Raw genomic sequence first — 12,609 nt, 5'->3', positions numbered from 1 at the left:
TACTTGGATCAATCACAATGGCCGGAGTATCATGGTGTGCAAGTTTGGCCAGATCCGGAATGGAAGGTTGTGAAACGTGGAAGAAGAAAGACAAAGAGGTATCACGGAGATATGGATAGATGGGGTCATTCGGGAAACAGAGTTATTCCAAGAAGCTCGCGAGCCAACTAATTGTGGATCATGCAATAGTAAGGGCCACAATAAAAGGAAGTGCACATCCGGCAAAAAATCAAAGGGCAATGATGCTACCACAAGTCAAGCATCAAGTAGCCAACAAGTTTCAAATCAACCTCGAAGCCAACAAACCCCAAGCCAACAAGCTCCAAGCCAACCGTCTCCGCGTCAACCTCCTCCAAGCCAACAAGCTCCAAGCACACAAGCCCCACGGCAAACAAGCTCCAAGCACACAAGCCCCACGGCAACAAGCTCCAAGCACACAAGCCCCACGGCAACAAGCTCCAACGCAACAAGCTCCAAGTCAACAAGCTCCAAGGCAACAAGCCCCACGACAACAAGCTCCTACGCAACAAGCTCCAAGGCAACAAGCCGCAAGGCATCAAACACAATGGCGACAAGGTCCAAGGCAACCAAGGATTCATGTTGGGCTTAGTAGAGGTCGGCATGGTGGCCGTCGGAGTACTAGTATGCTAGGATACCTAGCGGGGCCTTATCCGTATGTGTCTCCAAGTTACTAATTGCATTGTACTTTCTATTTTCCTATTCCATGACTAACTTTGGTTTTTCAATTTGGTTTTCAGGTATGGCAACTCAACCCACCAAGGGGAAGGGGCATGGGAGGGCAATGAGAAGGAGGAGTCCGTTTGGGAGGAGGCGGTAAGGACGGTGCGGAAGAGGGAGAAGGAAGAACTTGAGAGGAAGAGGCGGGAGGAGATAGCTAAGAAGAAGGAGGAAGATGACCGTATGCAAAGGGGGCATGAGGAATACCTATTGCGCAACAAGAGGAGGAATGACAAGCTGAAGGCCGAACGGGACCGCGAGGCACGGGCAAAATTCCTGAGGAGCTGCCAACTTGAGCAAATAGCGAGGCAGAGGGCCAATAGGATGCACCTAGAAGAGGTGGCTAGGGAGGCTGAACGCATCAAGGAGGAAAGAGCTCAAATGGAAGATGCAAAGACGGGGCAGCGCCACCACTTCTTCGATTCGGTCGTTCAGTTGGCTCGTGACATAAGGGAGAAGGAATAATTGGCTGAAGAATCTAAGAAAAAGAAGGCGAAGGGGAGGGAGCCTTTGCCACGCAGTGATGTCCCTTTGGCTATGTTCTTGTTGTCGAACCGTTTATGTTGTCGAACCATGATGTTGTGTGAACCTTGATCTTCTCGAACCTTCATGTCGTTGAACCTTATTGTAATTGGAACCTTGATGTCGTCGAACCTTATTTGTCGTTTGAACCATTATGCTGTGTCGTACATATTCAGTGCAATGTTGTACTCAAAGCTCGTTTGAATATGGTAGGATTTTTCATGGTTTTAACACAAGTCAATGTGTGGCGCCCTTCGCACTGGCGCCACAGTGCACTGTGTGGCGCCCCTCCCATCGGCGCCACACATGCCAACATATATCAACTTTTGGGTCAAAAACATCCAGGGGCTCCGGACGATTAGTCCTTAGCCGTTTTGGCGAGGCTCTTCGTGTGGCGCCCGTGGCATCGGCGCCACACATAGAGCCTCGCCAAAACGGCTAAGTCCCAGACGATTTGTCTTACAGTATGTTTTGGGCAATTACAAATGGTTGTGTGGCGCCGATGGGAGGGGCGCCACACAGTGCAGTGTGGCGCCAGTGGGAAGGGCGCCACACATTGAATTGTGTAAAACCATGAAAAATCCTACCATATTCCAACAAAACTGCCATCATGTCAACAACTATTTCATACACACATCATATCAACAGCAATTTCGTACACACATCATAGACATATCATCATCATACATAACATCGTAGCACATAGTTTCATACAATTTAAGATAGAATTCAAACAACACGTAGCAATGAAGATAGAGTTCACAACACTCTAAGTTATAACTATCGGTGTCCGAGCCGGATTCGCCGGTGTGGTAGTGCACGCGGCATGCTGTGTCTTCGAACACCTTGACGATCATCTCGCCGTCCCCCTCGTAGAGGAAGGTGAGCTGGCAGCCGGGCTCGAGCGCGAGGTCACGGGCGAACTTGTCCCACACCGTGTGCAGGTACATCTTGCCCTGCCCGTCGAACAGGACCTCCATGGGCCAGCGGCAGAAGTTGCAGCTGGCCTCCCGTAGCTGCAACTGCGCCGGCTCGACGCCATCGACGAACTCGGCGAACTTGTCCGGTAGCCGCTTGATGCCGAGTGGGTCGTCGTCGATGCGGAGGAGGAACTCGAGCAGCGTTCGTCATGCGAAGACGAGGAGGGTGCAGGTGACGGTGAGCGTGGGGCCGTTGCTGCTCCACCACGGCGGCCCCTTCCCCGGCCCCGGGGGCGCCCAGGGCCGCGGCCTCGACCGCCTCGCCGGCCACCAGGACCGGCCATCCTACATGTTTACATCAAACACCATATTATGACCCATTCCACTAACAAATATGAGTTATTCCATCACAAATACTAGGCATATGTAAAACATTTGAATGCATTTCCTAGGTAAATATTACACATTTCAACACATACATAGGGTTTCAACACATACATGTGAAATTTCATATCTAGGTTTCAACAAATCTATGGTTCAAACACATGCATACATGAGGCTACGAATTTAAACACATACACTACAATATAGAGTGCACAAAAAAAATTCCATGTCTAGGGTTCATGTCCAAATCTAGCAAGATCTATGAAATTAGTGGATGAATGGAAAAGATTCGAAGGAGATTACCTCAAGGAACGAGTTGGGAACGATCTCCACGGACAGATCTGATGATTTGGTGGTGGATTTGGTGGGGGGAGAGGGGGAGAGAGAGAGCCGGCCGCCTCCTGTGAGAGAAGAAGAACAGAGGGAGGAGAAAGAAACTGGGTCGGGCTGGGCGGGCGCGCGCGGCCAAATTTAAATGGATGTGTGGCGCCCTTGCCACGGGCGCCACACTTTCAAAGTGTGGCGCCGGTGAGAGCGGCGCCACACGGCCTGCCACGTCGGATCGGCTCACCAGTGATGCGTCTCCGACGTATCGATAATTTCTTATGTTCCATGCCACATTATTGATGATATCTACATGTTTTATACACATTATATGTCGTATTTATGCATTTTCCGGCACTAACCTATTAACAAGATGCCGAAGAGCCGACATCGTTTTCTACGCTGTTTTTGGTTTCGAAATCCTAGTAAAGAAATATTCTCGGAATTGGACGAAATCAACGCCCGGGGTCCTATTTTTGCACGAAGCTTCCGGAAGACCGAGGGGGAAAGGAAGTGGGGCCACGAGGTGCCGACACAACAGGGCGGCGCGGCCTGGACCCTGGCCGCGCGGCCCTGGCGTGTGGGGCCCTCGTGTGGCCCCCCGCGTTGCCCTTCCGCCTACTTAAAGCCTTCGTCGCGAAACCCCCAGTACCGAGAGCCACGATACGGAAAACCTTCGAGAGACGCCGCCGCCGCCAATCCCATCTCGGGGGATTCTCGGAGATCACCTCCGGCACTCTGCCGAGAGGGGAATCATCTCCCGGAGGACTCTTCACCGCCATGGTCGCCTCCGGAGTGATGAGTGAGTAGTTCACCCCTGGACTATGGGTCCATAGCAGTAGCTAGATGGTTGTCTTCTCCTCATGTGCTTCATTGTCGGATCTTGTGAGCTGCCTAACATGATCAAGATTATTGATGGCGTGTATTTCACACGTTCGTTGGGCAACCCCAAGAGGAAGGTATGATGCGCACAGCAGCTAGTTTTCCCTCAGAAAGAAACCAAGGTTTATCGAACCAGGAGGAGCCAAGAAGCACGTTGAAGGTTGATGGCGGCGGGATGTAGTGAGGCGCAACACCAGGGATTTCGGCGCCAACGTGGAACCTGCACAACACAACCAAAGTACTTTGCCCCAACGAAACGAGTGAGGTTGTCAATCTCACCGGCTTGCTGTAACAAAGGATTAACCGTATTGTGTGGAAGATGATTGTTTGCAAGAAAATAGTAAAGAACAAGTATTGCAGCAGATTTGTATTTCAGTATTTAAAAGAATGGACCGGGGTCCACAGTTCACTAGAGGTGTCTCTCCCATAAGATAAAAGCATGTTGGGTGAACAAATTACAGTCGGGCAATTGACAAATAGAGAGGGCATAACAATGCACATACATGTCATGATAAGTATAGTGAGATTTAATTGGGCATTACGACAAAGTACATAGACCGCCATCCAACCGCATCTATGCCTAAAAAGTCCACCTTCAGGTTATCGTCCGAACCCCTCCAGTATTAAGTTGCTAACAACGAGACAATTGCATTAAGTACGGTGCGTAATGTAATCAATAACTACATCCTCGGACATAGCATCAATGTTTTATCCCTAGTGGCAACAGACAACACAACCTTAGAACTTTACGTCATCGTCCAGGTGTCAATGCAGGCATGAACCCACTATCGAGCATAAATACTCCCTCTTGGAGTTACTAGCATCAACTTGGCCGAGCCTCTACTAATAACGGAGAGCATGCAAGATCATAAACAACACATATGCAATAACTTGATAATTAACATAACATGGTATTCTCTATCCATCGGATCCCGACAAACACAACATAGAGTATTACGGATAGATGATCTTGATCATGTTAGGCAGCTCACAAGATCCAACAATGAAGCACAATGAGGAGAAGACAACCATCTAGCTACCGCTATGGACCCATAGTCCAGGAGTGAACTACTCACTCATCACTCCGGAGGCGACCATGGCGGTGTAGAGTCCTCCCGGGAGATGAATCCCCTCTCCGGCAGGGGTGCCGGGAGGAGATCTCCGGAATCCCCCGAGATGGGATTGGCGGCGGCGGCGTCTCGGTAAGGTTTTCCGTATCGTGGTTTTTCGCCTCGGGGGTTTCGCGACGGAGGCTTTAAGTAGGCGGAAGGGCGAGTCGGAGGGCTGACGAGGGGCCCACACCACAGGCGGCGCGGGCCCCTCCTTGGCCGCGCCGCCTTGTGGTCCGGCCACCTCGTGGCCCCACTTTGTATGCTCTTCGGTCTTCGGAAGGTTCGTGGCAAAATAGGCCCCGGGTCTTGATTTCGTCCAATTCCGAGAATATTTCGTTACTAGGATTTCTGAAACCAAAAACAACGAAAACGACAGAAGCGGCACTTCGGCATCTTGTTAATAGGTTAGTTCCAGAAAATGCACGAATATTACATAAAGTGTGCATAAAACATGTAGGTATCATCAATAATATGGCATGGAACATAAGAAATTATCGATACGTCGGAGACGTATCAAGCATCCCCAAGCTTAGTTCTGCTCGTCCCGAGCAGGTAAAACGATAACAAAGATAATTTCTGAAGTGACATGCCATCATAACCTTGATCATACTATTTGTAAACATATGTAGTGGATGCAGCGATCAAAACAATGGTAATGACATGAGTAAACAAGTGAATCATAAAACAAAGACTTTTCATGAATAGTACTTCAAGACAAGTATCAATAAGTCTTGCATAAGAGTTAACTCATAAAGCAATAAATCAAAGTAAAGGTATTGAAGCAACACAAAGGAAGATTAAGTTTCAGCGGTTGCTTTCAACTTGTAACATGTATATCTCATGGATAATTGTCAACATAGAGTAATATAACAAGTACAATATGCAAGTATGTAGGAATCAATGCACAGTTCACACAAGCGTTTGCTTCTTGAGGTGGAGAGAGATAGGTGAACTGACTCAACATAAAAGTAAAGAGAATGGTCCTTCAAAGAGGAAAGCATCGATTGCTATATTTGTGCTAGAGCTTTTATTTTGAAAACATGAAACAATTTTGTCAACGGTAGTAATAAAGCATATGAGTTATGAAAATTATATCTTACAAGTTGTAAGCCTCATGCATAGTATACTAATAGTGCCCGCACCTTGTCCTAATTAGCTTGGACTACCGGATCTTTGCAATGCACATGTTTTAACCAAGTGTCACAATGGGGTACCTCCATGCCGCCTGTACAAAGGTCTAAGGAGAAAGCTCGCATTTTGGATTTCTCGCTTTTGATTATTCTCAACTTAGACATCCATACCGGGACAACATGGACAACAGATAATGGACTCCTCTTTAATGCATAAGCATGTGGCAACAATTATTATTCTCATATGAGATTGAGGATATATGTCCAAAACTGAAACTTCCACCATGAATCATGGCTTTAGTTAGCGGCCCAATGTTCTTCTCTAACAATATGCATGCTCCAACCATAAACGTGGTAGATCTCTCTTACTTCGAGACAAGACGGACATGCATAGCAACTCACATGATATTCAACAAAGAATAGTTGATGGCGTCCCCGAAACATGGTTATCGCACAACAAGCAACTTAATAAGAGATAAAGTGCATAAGTACATATTCAATACCACAATAGTTTTTAAGCTATTTGTCCCATGAGCTATATATTGCAAAGGTGAATGATGGAATTTTAAAGGTAGCACTCAAGCAATTTACTTTGGAATGGCGGATAAATACCATGTAGTAGGTAGGTATGGTGGACACAAATGGCATAGTGGTTGGCTCAAGGATTTTGGATGCATGAGAAGTATTCCCTCTCGATACAAGGTTTAGGCTAGCAAGGTTATTTGAAACAAACACAAGGATGAACGGTACAGCAAAACTCACATAAAAGACATATTGTAAACATTATAAGACTCCACACCGTCTTCCTTGTTGTTCAAAACTCAATACTAGATATTATCTAGACTCTAGAGAAACCAAATATGCAAACCAGATTAGCAAGCTCTAAGTGTTTCTTCATTAATGGGTGCAAAGTATATGATGCAAGAGCTTAAACATGAGCACAACAATTGCCAAGTATCAAATTATCCAAGACATTTTAGAATTACTACATGTAGCATTTTCCAATTCCAACCATATAACAATTTAACAAAGAAGAAACTTCGCCATGAATACTATGAGTAGAGCCTAAGGACATACTTGTCCATATGCTACAGCGGAGCGTGTCTCTCTACCATAAAGTGAATGCTAGGATCCATTTTATTCAAACAAAACAAAAAAAAAAAAACCGACGCTCCAAGCAAAGTGCATAAGATGTGACGGAATAAAAATATAGTTTCAGGGGAGGAACCTGATAATGTTGTCGATGAAGAAGGGGATGCCTTGGGCATCCCCAAGCTTAGACGCTTGAGTCTTCTTATAATATGCAGGGGTGAACCACCGGGGCATCCCCAAGCTTAGATCTTTCACTCTCCTTGATCATATTGCATCACACTCCTCTCTTGATCCTTGAAAACTTCCTCCACACCAAACTCGAAACAACTCATTAGAGGGTTAGTGCATAATAAAAATTAACATGTTCGGAGGTGACACAATCATTCTTAACACTTCTGGACATTGCATAAAGCTACTGGACATTAATGGATCAAAGAAATTCATCCAACATAGCAAAAGAGGCAATGCGAAATAAAAGACAGAATCTGTCAAAACAGAACAGTCCGTAAAGATGGATTTTATTAGGCCACCATACTTTCTCAAATGAAAATGCTCAAATTGAATGAAAGTTGCGTACATATCTGAGGATCATGCACGTAAATTGGCTTAATTTTCTGAGCTACCTACAGGGAGGTAGACCCAGATTCGTGACAGCAAAGAAATCTGGAACTGCGCAGTAATCCAAATCTAGTACTTACTTTACTATCAAAGACTTTACTTGGCACAACAAAACTCAAAACTAAGATAAGGAGAGGTTGCTACAGTAGTAAACAACTTCCAAGACTCAAATATAAAACAAAAATACTGTAGTAAAAACATGGGTTGTCTCCCATAAGCGCTTTTTTTAACGCCTTTCAGCTAGGCGTGGAAAGTGTATATCAAGTAACATCAAGAGACGAAGCATCAACATCATAATTTGTTCTAATAATAGAATCAAAAGGTAACTTCATTCTCTTTCTAGGGAAGTGTTCCATACCTTTCTTGAGAGGAAACTGATATTTAATATTACCTTCCTTCATATCAATAGTAGCACCAACGGTTCGAAGAAAAGGTCTTCCCAATATAATGGGGCAAGATGCATTGCATTCAATATCCAAGACAACAAAATCAACGGGGACAAGGTTATTGTTAACCATAATATGAACATTATCAACTCTCCCCAAAGGTTTCTTTTTAGCATTATCAGCGAGATTAACATCCAGATAACTGTTTTTCAATGGTGGCAAGTCAAGCATATCATAGACTTTCTTAGGCATAACAGAAATACTTGCACCAAGATCACATAAAGCATTACAATCAAAATCTTTGACTCTCATTTTAATGATCGGCTCCCAACCATCCTCTAGCTTTCTAGGAATAGAAGTTTCAAGTTTTAGTTTCTCTTCTCTAGCTTTTATGAGAGCATTTGTAATATGTTTTGTGAAAGCCAAGTTTACAGCGCTAGCATTGGGACTCTTAGCAAGTTTTTGCAAGAACTTTATAACTTCAGAGATGTGGCAATCATCAAAATCTAAATCATTACAATTTAAAGCAATGGGATTATCATCCCCAAGGTTGGAAAAAATTTCAGCGAGTTTTATCACGAGCAGTTTCAGCAGTTTTAGCAGTTTCAGGTAATTTTGCGCGCTTTGCACTAGGAGTAGAAGCATTGCCAACACCAATTATTTTACCATTGATAGTAGGAGGTGCAGCAACATGTGAATCATTAACATTGCTAGTGGTGGTAATAGTCCAAACTTTAGCTACATTTTCCTCTTTAGCTAGTTTTTCATTTTCTTCTCTATCCCACCTAGCACGCAGTTCAGCCATTAATCTTATATTCTCATTAATTCTAACTTGGATGGCATTTGCTGTAGTAACAATTTTATTTTCAATATCCCTATTAGGCATAACTTTCGATTTCAAAAGATCAACATCGGAGGCAAGACTATCAACCTTAGAAGCAAGAATATCAATTTTATTGAGCTTTTCCTCAACAGATTTGTTAAAGGCAGTTTGTGTACTAATAAATTCTTTAAGCATAGCTTCAAGTCCAGGGGGTGTATTCCTATTATTGTTGTAAGAATTCCCATAAGAATTAGCATAACCGTTACCATTAATATAAGGATATGGCCTATAGTTATTACTAGAATTGTTCCGATAAGCATTGTTGTTGAAATTATTGTTTTTAATGAAGTTTACATCAACATGTTCTTCTTGGGCAACCAATGAAGCTAATGGAACATTATTAGGATCAACATTAGTCCTATCATTCGCAAGCATAGACATAATAGCATCAACCTTATCATTCAAGGAAGAGGATTCTTCAACGGAATTTACCTTCTTACCTTGTGGAGCTCTTTCCGTGTGCCATTCAGAGTAATTAACCATCATATTATCAAGGAGCTTTGTTGCTTCACCAAGAGTGATGGACATAAAGGTACCTCCAGCAGCTGAATCCAATAAATTCCGCGAAGAAAAATTTAGTCCTCGCATAGAAGGTTTGGATGATCATCCAAGTAGTCGATCCATGGGTTGGGCAATTTTTAACCGAGAGATTTCATTCTTTCCCAAGCTTGAGCAACATGTTCATTATCCAATTGTTTAAAATTCATTATGCTACTCCTCAAAGATATAATTTTAGCAGGGGGATAATATCTACCAATAAAAGCATCCTTGCATTTAGTCCATGAATCAATACTATTCTTAGGCGAGAGATAGCAACCAATCTTTAGCTCTTCCTCTTAATGAGAAAGGAAACAATTTTAATTTTATAATGTCACCATCTACATCTTTATACTTTTGCATTTCACACAATTCAACAAAATTATTGAGATGGGCAGCAGCATCATCGGAACTAACACCGAGAAAATTGCTCTCGCATAACAAGATTTAGTAAAGCGGGTTTAATTTCAAAGAATTCTGCTGTAGTAGCAGGTGGAGCAATAGGTGTGCAGAGGAAATCATTATTATTTGTGCTAGTGAAGTCACACAACTTAGTATTTTCAGGGTTGGCCATTTTAGCAGTAGTAAATAAAGCAAACTAGATAAAGTAAATGCAAGTATACTAATTTTTTTGTGTTTTTGATATAGCAAACAAGACAATAAATAAAGTAAAGCTAGCAACTAATTTTTTTGTGTTTTGATATAATGCAGCAAACAAAGTAGTAAATAAAATAAAGCAAGATAAAAACAAAGTAAAGAGATTGAGAAGTGGAGACTCCCCTTGCAGCGTGTCTTGATCTCCCCGGCAACGGCGCCAGAAAATATGCTTGATGGCGTGTATTTCACACGTTCGTTGGGCAACCCCAAGAGGAAGGTATGATGCGCACAGCAGCAAGTTTTCCCTCGAAAGAAACCAAGGTTTATCGAACCAGGAGGAGCCAAGAAGCACGTTGAAGGTTGATGGCGGCGGGATGTAGTGCGGCGCAACACCAGGGATTCCGACGCCAACGTGGAACCTGCACAACACAACCGAAGTACTTTGCCCCAACGAAACAGTGAGGTTGTCAATCTCACCGGCTTGCTGTAACAAAGGATTAACCGTATTGTGTGGAAGATGATTGTTTGCAAGAAAATAGTAAAGAACAAGTATTGCAGCAGATTTGTATTTCAGTATTTAAAAGAATGGACCGGGGTCCACAGTTCACTAGAGGTGTCTCTCCCATAAGATAAAAGCATGTTGGGTGAACAAATTACGATCGGGCAATTGACAAATAGAGAGGGCATAACAATGCACATACATGTCATGATAAGTATAGTGAGATTTAATTGGGCATTACGACAAAGTACATAGACCGCCATCCAACCGCATCTATGCCTAAAAAGTCCACCTTCGGGTTATCGTCCGAACCCCCTCCGGTATTAAGTTGCTAACAACAGACAATTGCATTAAGTATGGTGCGTAATGTAATCAATAACTACATCCTCGGACATAGCATCAATGTTTTATCCCTAGTGGCAACAAGCACAACACAACCTTAGAACTTTCACATCATCGTCCCGTGTGTCAATGCGAGGCATGAACCCACTATCGAGCATAAATACTCCCTCTTGGAGTTACTAGCATCAACTTGGCCAGAGCCTCTACTAATAACGGAGAGCATGCAAGATCATAAACAACACATATGCAATAACTTGATAATTAACATAACATGGTATTCTCTATCCATCGGATCCCGACAAACACAACATAGAGTATTACGGATAGATGATCTTGATCATGTTAGGCAGCTCACAAGATCCAACAATGAAGCACAATGAGGAGAAGACAACCATCTAGCTACTGCTATGGACCCATAGTCCGGGGGTGAACTACTCACTCATCACTCCGGAGGCGACCATGGCGGTGTAGAGTCCTCCGGGAGATGAATCCCCTCTCCGGCAGGGTGCCGGAGGAGATCTCCGAGAATCCCCCGAGATGGGATTGGCGGCGGCGGCGTCTCGGTAAGGTTTTCCGTATCGTGGTATTTCGCCTCGGGGGTTTCGCGACGGAGGCTTTAAGTAGGCGGAAGGGCGAGTCGGAGGGTCGACGAGGGGCCCACACCACAAGGCGGCGCGGGCCCCTCCTTGGCCGCGCCGCCTTGTGGTCTGGCCACCTCGTGGCCCCACTTCGTATGCTCTTCGGTCTTCTGGAAGGTTCGTGGCAAAATAGGCCCCTGGGTCTTGATTTCGTCCAATTCCGAGAATATTTTGTTACTAGGATTTCTGAAACCAAAAACAGCAGAAAACAAGAATTGGCACTTCGGCATCTTGTTAATAGGTTAGTTCCAGAAAATGCACGAATATGACATAAAGTGTGCATAAAACATGTAGGTATCATCAATAATATGGCATGGAACATAAGAAATTATCGATACGTCGGAGACGTATCAATTATCTATCTGTAATTCTATATGTTGTGTTTGTCGGGATCCGATGGATAGAGAATACTATGTTATGTTGATTATCAATCTATTACCTATGTGTTGTTTATGATCTTGCATGCTCTCCGTTATTAGTAGAGGCTCTGGACAAGTTTTGCTCTTAACTCCAAGAGGGAGTATTTATGCTCGATAGTGGGTTCATGTCTCCGTGAATGCTGGGGAGTGACAGAAACCTCTAAGGTTATGGATGTCTCGTTGCCACTAGGGATAAAACATTGATGCTATGTCCGAGGATGTAGTTATTGATTACATTACGCACCATACTTAATGCAATTGTCTGTTGTTTTGCAACTTAATACCGGAAGGGGTTCGGATGATAACCTGAAGGTGGACTTTTTAGGCATAGATGCATGCTTGGATAGCGGTCTATGTACTTTGTCGTAATGCCCAATTAAATCTCACAATATTCATCATATCATGTATGTGCATTGTTATGCCCTCTTTATTTGTCAATTGCCCGACCGTAATTTGTTCACCCAACATGCTATCTTATGGGAGAGACACCTCTAGTGAACCGTGGACCCCGGTCCATTCTTTTACATCCGAAATACAAATCTGCTTGCTATTGTTCTTTACTTGTTCTTGGAAACAATCATTATCC

This window comes from Lolium rigidum, chromosome 2, assembly GCF_022539505.1.
Source record: "Lolium rigidum isolate FL_2022 chromosome 2, APGP_CSIRO_Lrig_0.1, whole genome shotgun sequence".
Lineage (NCBI taxonomy): Eukaryota > Viridiplantae > Streptophyta > Magnoliopsida > Poales > Poaceae > Lolium > Lolium rigidum.
Note: the sequence above shows the minus strand (reverse complement) of the source record.